The following is a 16177-nucleotide window of genomic DNA, read 5'->3' on the forward strand; positions in this document are numbered from 1 at the left end:
TGCCTGCACACACACACATGGACACCCATAGCAAATAACAGATTACTCACATACGAGCACTCGCGTATCCATTTCACATACACACACACTCCGGTCTATAGAGGGAGAAGTGTGGATTTGTGAAGAAGTGTCAGCTGCCCCGGGCCAAAGCCTATCTGTATTTCACAGTCTATCTGTGCTCACTTGCAATTTTTCCACCCAATCTTGAAAATAGGCGCCCTTCTGAGCCTCTTTGCTTATATTGCAACACACAGTTCATGTTTATGTAGAATGAAATATGAAAACCCAGCTTGTGTGACATTAAGGAAAAATGAGGTCAGCAAACAGCTGGACAAGAATACCCATATAATGTGACTGTTTTCATATCTTTCCCGGCTAACCTATACATGCTTTGCACCTGTAAGTACAATCCACCTACTGATGAACTGTAATTATATCAAATCAAAGACAGAAAATCTGGCTTCCCATTTAAAGCAGTGCCGACTTCATTCTGTCTTGAGTCCTGCTTTTATTTCAGGCGTAACTCCCGGCAGCACAAGTACAAAGCAATAAAAAAGCTGCAGTAGGAGACCATGAGTCTTTCCAATTGAAGGTGATATAACAATAGTGCCCTGCATTCACTGATGCTAGCAATATATTTGAGAAATCCCTAATGGAGTTAGCTTGAAATTACACCCCATAAGTCGAGTGATTTTCATGTTTTAGTAGAGGGATTACATGGTCCTGATAAAATCTGACAGCCATTTGGGCTCATAAAAATATTTTCAAACCCCACTGGATTAACTCAAAAGTGCCTGTGGGTTGATTTGGGAAAACAAGGCTGTTCTCTTAGTTCTTGGAAAGCAAGGCATGAGGAACTGAGGCTTTCTATTGCAGCAGCAGAATGATTCAAGCACCCAAAAAGGCACATTCAAAGCCAAGAACAAAGATGCCAAATGTACATTTAAGACAAACAAATTCCCTTAAAATACTTTAGAAATACACAGTTGAAGAAAAAAAGAAAGAAATACCAGAATGTGGGCTCACTATGCTATTTGACATGTTAAAACTGCACAGTTCTTAAAGTCTTTGCACCCAGCATGAGTTTGACTACCTTTCTGGTTTGTATGTTAGTCTCTGTACTTCCCTGTCTTTTTCTTTCTACACCATTCTCTGTAGGCTGAATAGTTTCTCATTAATTAATTAACATTCCTATGCCACTGTGTTTTCTGAGGGGCCTTTGTTATGGCCCCACAAAAACTCTTTCAGAGCTGTTCTTCACATAGTATCTCTCTCGCTCTCCCTCTCTCTGTTCTTCACATAGTATCTCTCTCTCCCTCTCTCTCTCTTTCTCTCGTGTGCTCTCTCGTGTGCTCTCTCGTGTGCTCTCTCCCTCCTCTTTGTAGTGGAATGTCCTATGCTGCACTCTCTGTCTATTGTCAGAGCAAAAATGTTGCGTGAATTGTTTTCAAGTGATTAGTTATTTTTTTCCCTTGCACCGGGTTTCCCTACCTCAGACTCACGCAAGCAAATGTTCAGACTCTCCAGACAAATACCTTGCATGATCCTTTCATACACCTACATAAAGTGGAAAGATACACTAATTCCCATGGGCACATATACACACATACAAAACTGTGCACATGCTCTTCATACACCTGCAAACTCCACCTCTCCCCTTTCTTAGTTGCTGAGCTCTGTCATCTTTTTAAACGCTTTTTAATTGTCTGGCCCCAGGGGAGCCCTAAAACACACACTGTAAAAAAAACAACTTGCATGTCTGGTCTTCTGTCTTTCTCTTTAAATCTTTTTCCCTTTTAGGTCTGTCAATCTTCATGTCATTTATTCTTTTACCCTTTTATCCCAATAATGCAGATAACCATACATGGCGCTGCTTGCTGTAATAAAAAAGTTTTTTGTTTTTTTTCAACATGCATCTGTTCTAAGAGTCCTGATAAATGGGTGTACAGTTAAAGGTTATTGTATTATCCACATTTCACCATAGGAGGAGAAATAGTTCCAATATCAATCTAACACTGAAGCAGCAGATCTTTCTCAAAATGAATTTTGAAACTCGCTTCTGTAAAATAAGTTAATCAAGCAGATATACAAATTACAAAGACATGGTGATGATATGTTTATATAGTACATATATGTATGTATTTGTAAAACTGTTTAAATGTGTTAGAACTAGTGCAAACAAAGCAGTGGATGTGTATTTTTGTGCATAAGTACTATTGATCCCTTAGCGTCAGTTATTAGTGTAAAATAAGGTTATCTCAGCACAGCAAACTGAAACCAGAAACACGATGATATGATATTTAAATAAGTTGGCCTTCTTAAAAAAACAGAGTAAAAGTAATTAACATTGGTTAAATATCTTCAAAATGCTGTGTGGGAACACTTCCCATTTTTACACACTAGCTGCTGTGGCATGATGTCTGTTAGTTTGATATGATTTTGTTGTGATGTGTTGATCTTTTTTCTATACTATGTTTAATCTTTTTTTGCTTAACTGTTGATAAAAGGCTGTTATACACGTGTAGTTGACAACACAGTTTGGTAGGTTAGAATCACTTCCTGTATAATTATGCTACACTGTTTATGCCAGAGGTGACGCATCTCAGGTACTCTGCAACTACTTGTTTTTGTACTCATCATTATCCCTTTGGATGTGTAACGTGATTACTGACTTCATTGACAGGAATGCCTCAAAAATTATTATTTTAGATTGAAGAGGGGATCAAAATCAATTGATTGGACGAATGGCCCGAACAAACACGCTCACAGTTATCAGACATTTTGACATGCCACTGACTGAAAGTATGCATGCACTCGTATTCTCCATCGCTCTCTCTGCCTTTCTCAACTCGCTCGCTCGCTCACTCAAACACGCTATCAAACAGTCTGCATCAGATCAAAGACAAGCGCTCTCTCCCCTCTCCTTCCCCCTCTCTGCTATGCTCTCTGAGCTGTAAACATTATCCAAGCATCGGCAGCCTTGAAGACACAAAGACAAGTAGCTACCTGACACCTGACACTAACTTGAGAGCACTCACCGTGGTCTACCTGGGAATAAAACACACACCAACACACACACACACATACACACTCACAAGGCTACCTGAGCTCCTTGCAGCAAGGAGAGTCCATTCAGCGGGAGAAAAGACAAAGTAGCCGTGCAATCAACCTACCCAATACATACAACTACTCCCAAAAGCTCCTTTCCACCTTACCACTGGACATCCAACACAACCAGTAACCCTACAATCAATTAGGGGAACCAAACTTCAACAGAAGTGTGTGTTTATTTCTACACACTTGAACAGAAATACAGATGAAATGCCTTGTTAATATTTGTGCATACTTGGCAATAAATATGGATTTTCCGATTTGGGCTGCACAGAAGCAACCCAAGGCTAACTCAGGTATTCTCAGTGGAAGCAAGTGAGACGACTTGGGTCACCAGCGGCGGTAACCTAGGTGTGTACTCTGGCTTTTCATGTGAAACCACCTGAAAGCCAACAAAAGGTCCCTCTCCTACCCTCCCACCGTCCCTCTCTTCCTCTCTGCATCTCACAGTACAAAGGAAAAGAATGAATGAAAGAGCAGCAGAGGAAGGGGGATGAGGTAAGGGGATGAGGATGCAAGGGTGGGGCAGGGTGGCCTGGGTGGAGGGGTGCTGGCGAGTGGGCAAAACAAGCATAGAGGTATTTTCCCTTGTGCTTCGGGACAAAAGCAGGCCTAGGGATATAGGCTATTAGTCATAGAGGTCTGCAAAGCAATCCATCACAGGCTGGTCAAGCTCCTCACCTGAACCTGAACGATGCTGTTGAGCCACTATTTGTAAAGTTCATTCTAAAATTACATTGATTTTTTTCTTTTAAATGATAACTGTTAAATAACAGGATGTTTGTTTCAGTAGTTAGAACAATTACTTGGTGTATTGAATTTAATTTGAAAGGGGTTTTGCTAAATTGAATACAAATTCCCATTTGAGGTACTACAGCTTGTTACTGCGAGGCTTTACTTTGGCTTGAGTGAAATGCTAACATTAATATGCTAACTCACAATGACAATGCTAGCATGCTTGTATTAACAAGTACAATGTTTTTTTGAATAAAAATAATACTATTCAAAGAGCCTAGCATGGCTTAAAAAAAATCAATCAGTGATTAAGGAGGAAAACAACATAAAAGCAAGCCCCACGCCCATTGTACATTAGCTTAGAAAATATTCAGTTTTGCAAAAAGTTAAGAAATTTTTGTTTCTTGCAACGTCTCCTCAAACAATGAATGCTGAGTTTTCAAATCCAGTGTCCAAAAAATTTAATCTCAGACAAGATTGTACAGGATTTAAGTTTTTTTAGTATAAACTTCAATTCTAAAGGTTCAGTTATTCAGATAGTTTTAAAAATTGAAGATGTTTAATATGAAATTTTGTAAAAATTACACTTGAAGAAATTTTAAAGGTTAAAACCACTCAACTAAAGATATGTGACCCGAACTATAAAACAAAAAGTAATAACCAAGAGTAAACACATTCTTCATTACTTCTTTTGTTAGGTGCAATAACTAACAATAAACATAAGAGGGAGCCCCCACACACACTGCACACTGAGGACTGAACATAGCAACAGATACTGTACATGAGGCTGTTTCAAGAAGTTTTACTGCTAAGAATAAAGAAAGTAAAATTTGAATCTGCAGATGAAAGGTAGCAGCCATACAGAAGAAGTAGATGACTATGTAACCACAAATTGCACTCGCTCTTTGTGTTCTATTGTTGTTGAAGGAATTTCATCTGAATTTATTAAACATTAAGATAATATTTTTCACTGAGATAGTGTCAGCAAAGATTATTTGACTGTGACATAATAGATTCCTTTCATACTGTTATCTGTGTATGATAATAAGTCTCAACAATAGACAAACACAGTCTGCTTAAACTAATACCACACAAACAATTATATGTGTTCATGTTTTTGTTGAACACAACATGTAAACATTCACAGTGCAGGGTGGAAAAAGTATGTGAGCCCCTAGGCTAATGACTTCTCCAAGAGCTAATTGGAGTCAGGAGTCAGCCAACCTGGAGTCCAATCAATGAGACGAGATTGGAGGTGTTAGTTAAAGCTGCCCTGCCCTATAAAAAACACACTTCAGCTTTGAGTTTGCTACTCTTAAGAAGCATTGCCTGATGTGAACCATGCCTTGCAATTAAAGAGCTCTCAGAAGACCTACGATTCAGAATTGTTGACTTGCATAAAGCTGGAAAGGGTTACAAAAGAATCTCTAAAAGCCTTGATTTTCATCAGTCCACGGTAAGACAAATTGTCTATAAATGGAGAAAGTTCAGCACTGTTGCTACTCTCCCTAGAAGTGGCCGTCCTGTAAAGATGGCTGCAAGAGCACAGTGCAGAATGCTCAATGAGGTGAAGAAGAATCCTAGAGTGTCAGCTAAAGACTTGCATAAATCTCTGGCACATGCTAACATCTCTGGTGACGAATCTACGATACGTAAAACACTAAACAAGAATGGAGTTCATGGGAGGACACCACAGAGAAAGCCACTGCTGTCTAAAAAAACATTGCTGCACATTTGAAGTTTGCAAAAGAGCACCTGGATGTTCCACAGCACTACTGGCAAAACATCCTGTGGACAGATGAAACCAAAGTTGAGTTGTTTGGAACTAATACACAACACTATGTGTGGAGAAAGAAAGGCACAGCACACCAACATCAAAACCTCATCCCAACTGTGAAGTATGGTGGAGGGGGCATCATGGTTTGGGGCTGCTTTGCTGCATCAGGGCCTGGACAGATTGCTATCATCGACGGAAAAATGAATTCCCAAGTTTATCAAGACATTTTGCAGGAAAACTTAAGGCCATCTGTCCACCAATTGAAGCTCAACAGAAGATGGGTGATGCAACAGGACAACAACCCAAATCACAGAAGTAAATCAACAACAGAAGAAAATACGCCTTCTGGAGTGGACCTGTCAGAGTCCTGTCCTCAACCTGATAGAGATGCTGTGGCATGACCTCGAGAGCGATTCACACCAGACACCCCAAGAATATTGCTGAACTGAAAAAGTTTTGTAAAGAGGAATGGTCCAAAATTCCTCCTGACCGTTGTGCAGGTCTGATCTGCAACTACAGGAAACGTTTGGTTGAGGTTATTGCTGCCACAGGAGGGTCAACCAGTTATTAAATCCAAGGGTTCACATACTTTTTCCACCCTGCACTGTGAATGTTTACATTTTGTGTTCAACAAAAACATGAAAACATGTAATTGTTTGTGTGGTATTAGTTTAAGCAGACTGTGTTTGTCTATTGTTGTGACTTAGATGAAGATCAGAACACATTTTATGACCAATTTATGCAGAAAACTAGGAAATTCCAAAGGGTTCGCATACTTTTTCTTGCAACTGTATATACATATATATATATATATATATATAAACATTTAAAAAGTGGATCAATTACTTCAAAGGTACACAAACACTTTACATAAGAGGAATATGTAACTGTTAGACCAGGACAAAGCTTTCTTGTGTTTGGATCTCCTCTCTGCTTGTTTTCTCTGTAGTGTCAGTGTGATATACGAGGGTTAATATGGTGAAATAGGCTGACTAAAGCAGACAGGTCTGCACCTGCATACAGCCAAAGAGAGAGACGCTCCACTCTGTTTGATGCTATTCCGAGCGACGCCAGTGGCGCTGCAATCAGAGGGTGTCTACTTTGAAGGGAGTTTGTAGTTGTGCGAGTTTGTATTACTTTTGCACCTATAAATACAAAAAAATAAGAAGTTGATTGACCTAGGAATAAAGTAGTGATGACTTTGCTGAAGGCTGCCAAGTGAGGCCTCTGTATTCTTTTTACAAGTTTGTAGTTGTGTGTGTGTTTTTGTTTGCATGTGTAAATGTTGAATGTTTGTGCTGTCGTATTCAGTTCTGCATGATACTATCAGCCGTGTCAGTGCGGAGGGAGATTGATGTGGAATGTTAACAGTGACGGAAAGTATTGGACTGTCTCCATAGAGTCCCATTCATGCAGAACTGAGATAGGACGAGCAGGAGACTCAACACAATACAGAGAGGGATGAAGAAAGGGAGCCTTATTATTGCAGGTTTCACACTCGCCTCCGAGAACTCCAGTCATCTGAAAAGAACATTACAGTTATAAAAACAACATTAAAGCACCTGAGAAGTATGAAGCGTATCATCACTGAACCACAGATCACAATAATCATACTCAATCGTACCATTATACTTTGGGAACTATTCATTACGGGCTCTAGAGTCTGCTCTGGGATTAGCTGATGATGTGGCGCCATCTTCAGCCAGAAGACAAGAACTGCAGCAGGACAGAAACAGAAACCACAAGCTGATGGTGACAGCTCACTCTTTGAAAATCTTTTGATAAACCAAAGCCTCCATTGACTATATCTCTATGACTCTTTTGTTGCATATTTAGTAGTCTTATTATTGAAATGCCTGTTCAACAAGTATGTTGTTACTGAAAAATGTAAACTGTTAATAATACAAAATAAGCTGTAGCAAAACGGCTCATTTTGTTACACTTTCAACACATTATTTTTAGATAACTGTTACATTTCCAAAATGACCCCTTTAAGAAAAAATCTGGTTACACTTTTAATTATTTAAGACAAATAAAAAAAATGCTTCTCAATATAGGAGATGTCTTTTGAAGATTTGGTCTCATCCATCTCTTCAGTCAACAGCTGAGCTGGTGTACATTTAACGTGATTTTCCTCTGGTCAGAATTCTCCCTGCCTTATTCTGATTCTCTTTCTGCTTAGACAGCATTTTATTGTGAAGTGTTAGCCAGGAATTTCCTTTCAGTACATCTCAGTAAGAAATTGATGCAATCAGCAGCGTGAGAGCCCTTTCCACTTCCAAGTGTCTGAGATTGAAGTCGATGTTGCAGATTTCGTCAGAAAAACTTCAACAAATGTTATATACATAATCATAATAATTGTGCTCTTTTATATTGTTCTTTTGCTAAAACTACATTCACTTAAACGTAAGGTTTAAAATAATGAAATGAATAAGCACTACAGTTACTCCCAGAGCTCTGACGCTTTGTTTCTTTGACTGGACTTTTAGCTCTGAATCTCAAACCACAAACTGCTGCGTTGTGTATTTTGCTCTGGTCATTGAAGATTTTTTGCAAAGCAGAAGTGATATCCGACTGTCACTCAAATATAACGTGGTGTTCTGTGGAAAGAGGAAGGCTTCTCCTGCCGAGATATTGCAAGCTCTTTTCAGAGTTTTCCGACTATCAAAAAGGGGATTATACTCAAGCTGACACTATCCAGACTCCGCTGGATACTCCTAAAGGTGCAGAAATCCCAGCAGAACAAAAACCCATCTAGATGTAGTTTCCATGGATTCAACATTGAACAAATAATACTGTGAAGTGCATTGTTGTGATATGTTCCTTTTGGAAGATGTTCTTCCCTTTCTGATCATGTTTTCTCATGACCTTTGTGTTTTTGTGTAAGGGCTGTTAAATTTGTCTGCTGAGCGTGAGACCATGATACTGCAGATTTAAAGCTGTTGTCAGGCCTAAACAAAATGTTAACAAACGAATAAACTAATGCACCTCCACTTGTAATAGCAAACATATCTCATATCTCACTGTTTACAGTTGCAAGAAAAAGAATGTGAACCCTTTGGAATTTCTTAGTTTTCTGATTAAATTGGTCATAAAATGTGTTCTGATCTTCATCTAAGTCACAACAATAGACAAACACAGTCTGCTTAAACTAATACCACACAAACAATTACATGTTTTCATGTTTTTGTTTAACACAACATGTAAACATTCACAGTGCAGGGTGGAAAAAGTGTGAACCCTTGGATTTAAAACCGGTTGACCCTCCTGTGGCAGCAATAACCTCAACCAAACGTTTCCTGTAGTTGCAGATCAGACCTGCACAACAGTCAGGAGGAATTTTGGACCATTCCTCTTTACAAAACTTTTTCAGTTCAGCAATATTCTTGGGATGTCTGGTGTGAATCGCTCTCTTGAGGTCATGCCACAGCATCTCTATCAGGTTGAGGACAGGACTCTGACAGGTCCACTCCAGAAGGCGTATTTTCTTCTGTTGAAGCCATTCTGTTGTTGATTTACTTCTGTGCTTTGGGTCGTTGTTCTGTTGCATCACCCATCTTCTGTTGAGCTTCAACTGGTGGACAGATGGCCTTAAGTTTTCCTGCAAAATGTCTTGATAAACTTGGGAATTCATTTTTCCGTCGATGATAGCAATCTGTCCAGGCCCTGATGCAGCAAAGCCCCAAACCATGATGCCCCCTCCACCATACTTCACAGTTGGGATGAGGTTTTGATGTTGGTGTGCTGTGCCTTTCTTTCTCCACACATAGTGTTGTGTGTTCCTTCCAAACAACTCAACTTTGGTTTCATTTGTCCACAGGATGTTTTGCCAGTAGTGCTGTGGAACATCCAGGTGCTCTTTTGCAAACTTCAAACATGCAGCAATGTTTTTTTAGACAGCAGTGGCTTTCTCTGTGGTGTCCTCCCATGAACTCCATTCTTGTTTAGTGTTTTACGTATCGTAGATTCGTCAACAGAGATGTTAGCATGTGCCAGAGATTTATGCAAGTCTTTAGCTGACACTCTAGGATTCTTCTTCACCTCATTGAGCATTCTGCACTGTGCTCTTGCAGCCATCTTTACAGGACGGCCACTTCTAGGGAGAGTAGCAACAGTGCTGAATTTTCTCCATTTACAGACAATTTGTCTTACCCTGATGAACATCAAGGCTTTTAGAGATTCTTTTGTAACCCTTTCCAGCTTTATGTAAGTCAACAATTCTTAATCGTCGGTCTTCTGAGCGCTCTTTTGTGCGAGGCATAGTTCATATCAGGCAATGCTTCTTAAGAGTAGCAAACTCAAAGCTGAAGTGTGTTTTTTATAGGGCAGGGCAACTTTAACTAACACCTCCAATCTCGTCTCATTGATTGGACTCCAGGTTGGCTGACTCCTGACTCCAATTAGCTCTTGGAGAAGTCATTAGCCTAGGGGTTCACATACTTTTTCCACATTGCACTGTGAATGTTTACATGTTGTGTTCAACAAAAACATGTAATTGTTTGTGTGGTATTAGTTTAAGCAGACTGTGTTTGTCTATTGTTGACACTTAGATTAAGATCAGAACACATTTTATGACCAATTTAATCAGAAAACTAAGAAATTCCAAAGGGTTCACATACTTTTTCTTGCAACTGTATGTAGGCCTGAGGATGCTCAGTGCAGAACAGACTTTTTAAGAAAATATTGGATATTTTCAGTCTGTTTGACATGAGAGTGGCCCAAGTCGCTCATTGCAAGTCTAAGTCAAGTCTTTCAGGGCAGCCGCAAGTCCAAGTCAAGTATCTTATGGCTTATGGTTTTAATATTTATATTTGGATAACATAGATAAAAACTAATGTTTCTCAGGGTTACAGAGAAATACTTCTACCATTATTAGTCATGCAGTTCTAAACATCTGGTGAAAGTTGGTGAAGACCTGATGACATGTTCTCCTGGTTGAAAGCTGCAGTCACAACAAGTGACTGAAGGTGCAGGCATTTTGATGTATCCTATAATATAATTAAGTTTATTTATAAAGCACATTTTAGCAAAAAGGCTATTCAATTCTTCACCCAAGGCTTTAAAAAGAAAAATAAACATTGAAATAGAACATTTTAAGACAAACCAAGAGACTGTACTGTATAGTTACACTGGGTCCCGACAGCTTATTATCTATATGTTAATGAACAAACCCCTCTAGTCTCTCAAAGGCATTGTAATGGTAACCTAATAAGCCAGTGATGTTACCTTTACGTGGTCAACTATGCACCTGTAACCTTGACTTTACTTAAGCAGCTGTGAATAAATATAAATAGTATTATTATTGGTAGTAGTAGCAGTGGTTGGCCTATTAGTTGTTGTGGAAGTGGTTACTCACGTTTTCAGAAACAGTTTAAGCAGAGCATTGTGCCACTGTTGAGCTCTGATCAACTGTCACTGTGTATAATTAATCTCTCTCCATCAAACGCTGCTGCCTGCCTGTCTGCCTGTCTGTTTGTCTGTCTGTCTGTCTGTCTGTCTGTCTGCCTGCCTGTCTGTCTGTCTGTCTGTCTGTCTGTCTTTCTGCCTGCCTGTCTGTCTGTCTGTCTGTCTGTCTGTAAAAAAGGAACGCAGCAGGATCAGACACATATTGGCCCGTTAATTAAACTACAGAACTCTCAATGAAGGTGTAAATCACATTATAAATCTGCCTTTAATGAAAAGTAACCACTTTCAAACACTAAACCCCATAGAGCAGATAAAGCATCATCAATCTTAAGGAGGGCAATCTCGGAATTTGGATGGATGATGCACCCAATAAAAAAAGCATATACATATTACTCAGGCAGATTCTCAACTTACAACAGATTGGATTATTTTTTCATGTACAAAATAGACATAGAGTTATTAGAAACATGCTTAATAGGCACAAGAGACTTATCAGATCATGCCATAGTGACATTAAATTTAAAACTTAACTTAAAGGAAGGGGAAAAATTATGGAGGTTTAATAACTCCCTCTTGCTGGATCAAATATTTGTAGGGAAAATGAAAAATGTGCTTAAAGAATATTTATGATACTGGGGAGGTGAGTCCAATGACTTTATGGGAAGGAGCTAAAGCGGTGTTACATGGACATATAATTTCATATGCAACGTTTCAAAAAAAGATTATAACAGAGGACATTAGAGCAACAAATACAATGTTTGGAAGAAAAATTTAAAAAATACTAACGAACTTAAGTTAAAAATTGAGTTAAAAAAGAAATATAAAGAGTTAGATAGGATCCGAACAGAGGAAGTGGAGAAATTAATGACGTGCAAAACAGAAAAATGATGACGTGGTCCAAATTCCTTAAAACTTCTAGCATATAGACTTAAGAAGCAGAGTAAGACAGCATATGTAACTAAATTGAAAAGTGGGTTAGAACTTGTAACAGAAAAAGACAAAATAGCTGAAGAATTTGCTAAATATTACGAAAGACTCTATAAAGAGGAACCACAAGATACAGAGTTGGAACAAATGAAAACATTTCTAGATAAACTCAATTTAAAACAGGTTAGAGATGAAAATGATGAGCTATCACAACAAATGAAAAAACTAAAAACGGGCAAAACACCAGGAGATGATAGATACACTAATGAATTCTATAAAACATTTAAAATGCAGCTGACACCATTACTTCTCCGGCCCTATAATTTTGCACTACAAACTGGTACATGGGCAACTACTTGGAATTCATCTCTAATAAAAGTTATTCATAAAGATGGTAAAGATGCTACAGAATGCTCCTTATACAGACCAATATCATTATTGAATACTGACCATAAAATATTAACATCAATTATAGCCAATAAATTAAAGGATCTTGTACCGGATTTTATAGACAACGATCAATGTGGTTTTATCCCTGGTAGGTTGCTGTCAGATAATATCAGACGGACTTTGAATGTTATAGACTATGCAAAGAAAAATGACATCAATCTCTTAATCTTGACATTGGATACTGAGAAAACATTTGACCAAGTTCTCTGGCCATTTATGTTCGATATTGTGCATAGTTTTGGGTTTCGTGAAAGATTTATTAAGTGGCTTCAATGAAAATTATAACATTAAAGGAGTTCGTATAAAGGAAGAACAGCATAAATTGGCATTATATGCAGATGATGTCATTGTTTATCTAACCTCCCCAGACCAATCTTTACCACACTTAATGGAAACAATATAAGAATACAGTAAGCACTCAGGCTACAAGTTAAATGAAAGTAAATGTGAAGTACTGACTTTTAAAAAACAGATATCTGTAGAACTCAAAAATAAACATAAACTGAAATGGGATTCAAAAAAAATTAAATATTTAGGAATCTACCTTACTGGAGACATATAAACTCTATATACAGATAATTATCAAGTTTTAGAAGATAAATTAAAACAAGACTTAAGTAGATGGAAAACGGTACCAGAATCAATACTGAATAGACTAGATATAGTGAAGATGATGATTCTACCACAATTTCTGTTCTTATTTCAGGCTTTACCAATACCCATCCCACTAAGCAGTTTTAAAAAATGGAATAGAATGCTCTCAAATTATATCTGGAACTACAAAAGGAAAAGGAAAAAACTTAGTATGTTAACTCAACCTAAAGAGAAGGGTGGACTTAATTTTCCAGATCTAATGACCTACTTTCATGCTACTCAAGTAGACATTGTAATGAAATGGATGAATATAGTCAAAACTAAATGGAAACTAATAGAAAAACAATCAACACTAATATCAATTGGAACAATACCACACTTATGGTTAAATGAAATGCAAAAATATAATATAAATAATAGTTGTGTGGAAAACACATTGATAAATTGGAGATATATTCGTAAAAAGTATAAATGTGATAAAGACTGCATTTATTTGAGACAGATGGCGAATGATCCTGATTTTCTTCCAAATAAAATTGATAGAATGCTGGAAGAATGGGCATGCAAGGGATTAAAAATCTACCAACAAATGATAACAAATAATAGGACTGATACATTTGAAACATTGTATCTGAACGCTCTGTCGTCTCTCTTGCTGCAATCGTGTGCGTTTGTGCAGAGGGTTGAGCGAGACGGAGATGAGTGTGATGAAGCAGAAGAGAGTTGTAAGTTGCTTGTACTGTTTGTAACATCATATTCATGGCTTCTTCAAAACAGCACCCCTTCTGAAAGTTGCGCTCCAGGCACCCACCTAAATCACTTATGCCTTGATCTGGCTCAGACTGAAGCAGCAGCAAGTGATCGATTGATACATGGATTGATTACATTTAACTAGATATACCTTTTCACCAGGAATCAGTTTATTCCCTGCATCTTTTTTTTTATTTTTTTTCATGAAAAGCCATGCTTGAGGTATATAGACTGTATAAAAAGTGGACCTAGTCTCAAGGATGTCACCTATTTGTTACTGAAGTGGAATTTTGAAGCCCAAAGATGGTCAGTAGCCATATCTCAAGTATCTCAAGCTAACATTAGGTAACAGGAAAAGAGGTGGAGTTAAGGTGGGCCTTTAGTCTCCTAGCAAACAGCTACAACCTGCCTACTTTTAGTTATATCAGTCACATCCCTAATTATGCATGACTCTGGTCTTTCATGAAATAAAAAGACATGATCTACTCAGACCAAAATCACTCTTTGAAACCATGGTGTACACATGTTTAATTCTGCTGTAAAAATGGACATCTTAACATGGGCCTGTATGTGACTTCCAGGCTTTTGGACACTTGAAGAACTGCACTTTTTGTTGCACTTCCACATTGGCTTCATTTTTCAACAGAGGTTGTCGCTGGCTTTAGCAGTCAGCTTCAGGTGGACATTTGAGTAACTGCAGCTTATAACGGACAGCTTATATGTTTATCTGAAGTCTGAACATTATAAAGAGATCAAGCAACATCCCCTCCTGACAGATTAATTTACCATGTAAAGCATGACAACTGACAGATGTTACGTGTGAGTTTTTTCGCTAATGAGCTGACAAGTTCAGATGTGGGAGGTTGATATAGAAGAAAGCCATTGTTGTTATCCACCCTCCCTTCATGACAACAGCTGTGGAGTGGAGGTGCGGGCCTCCATTGGGAGAAAACAAAATGGTCTGGTCGAGCTGTGTTTAACAGGAAAGTATGCATGTTTTCAGTTTGTGTTGTGTGTGGGCTTTCTTTAATGCAACAGGGACTTAATTTTAAAATAGCTCATCAACGACCCGCAGGCCCTTTATTGTGTGATTTAGAAGTGAGATGGAAAATCTCATGGAAATATTTTTTTTAATCCTCAGAGCTCTAATAAAAAGGACACTCTCTTGTCCTAGCTCTCTTTGTGCTTATCTCGCTGTGAAAACAAAAGATTTATGCACAGTCTTCATACTCCAGTTTATATGTTATTCTGATAAGACCGGCGAGGTTTGTGTGCGTCTGTGTGCTTTATGAGTGTTTATTGAGGCCACAGAGTGTAGTGCTGCTCACTGGAGGACACGAACACTCTTCCGTGGGAATGCAAAGTCCCACCAGTTCCCAATCCCATTCCTTATCTCCAGCATTCCCATATGAATGATGCATATCCCCTGAACTGAGACCACTTGACCGCTGTGCTACATGAAACCATATGCAAATAACATGTGTTCATGTGCACACTGTAGGGACCTGAAGTTAATGAAGTAAGGGTGAATATTTAAAGATAAAGAAAGTCATGCAAAATTTAAAATGAATATTAACTTAAACATGCATGAAAAAGAAAAGTAATGAAGTAGAAAAGGAAATGAGAACTTTGAAATAACAAAACAGCATAAATAATGACTGCATAGGTTACATTTCAGTTTAACTCTGAATAAGTGAGAGGTGTAAGTGTGTGAGAGCGATAGAAAGGTGGTAGCGGCGGTGATGTTGGGGGGTCAACCTCAGGTTTTGCATACTTGCCAGTGTCTCTAACACATGGTCTGTATGCCAACATCACTGCGTGTCCAACTGTCTTCCCACCTGCCAGACTGTTCACCTGACTAACCTGGACTGCACCGGGTGCCTGCCCATGGGTGTGAACATCAAACAGAGACTGTTACTCATTACAAATCATAGAAAACATAATCAGGTGTACCTGAAAAATGAATTCAAAAACAAAACAAAAAAGTGCTTGAACCATATGTTCGCTAATGTAGTGTGATTCATGAATATGGTAGGAAAGTTGGCCTCTGCTTCATTAACATAGTATAAGTTTAATTGCTGCAGAGCATACATGTCTGTGTTGGAGGAGATTATGTCTTTGTCACTTATCACTAGACTCAAATACAAACATGCATACACACCTTCTAGTCTAGGAGTTATGGGGAATTCCCGAAAAGCTGCATGTGTACAGGTGATTTGCGTATGTTCACTAATCTAGGTGGTTTGGCTGTAACTGTAAACCCACCACACCTGGACAATCACACTAACACATCCACACACACACACACACACACACACACACACACACACACACACACGCACGCACTTACAGTCCCTTACTCATCAGCAACTGATGCCTGTGTTGATAAGCCAGTGACCTCACGTTCTAATGGTCAACATTGTTTGC

This window comes from Labrus bergylta, chromosome 12, assembly GCF_963930695.1.
Source record: "Labrus bergylta chromosome 12, fLabBer1.1, whole genome shotgun sequence".
Taxonomy (NCBI): domain Eukaryota; kingdom Metazoa; phylum Chordata; class Actinopteri; order Labriformes; family Labridae; genus Labrus; species Labrus bergylta.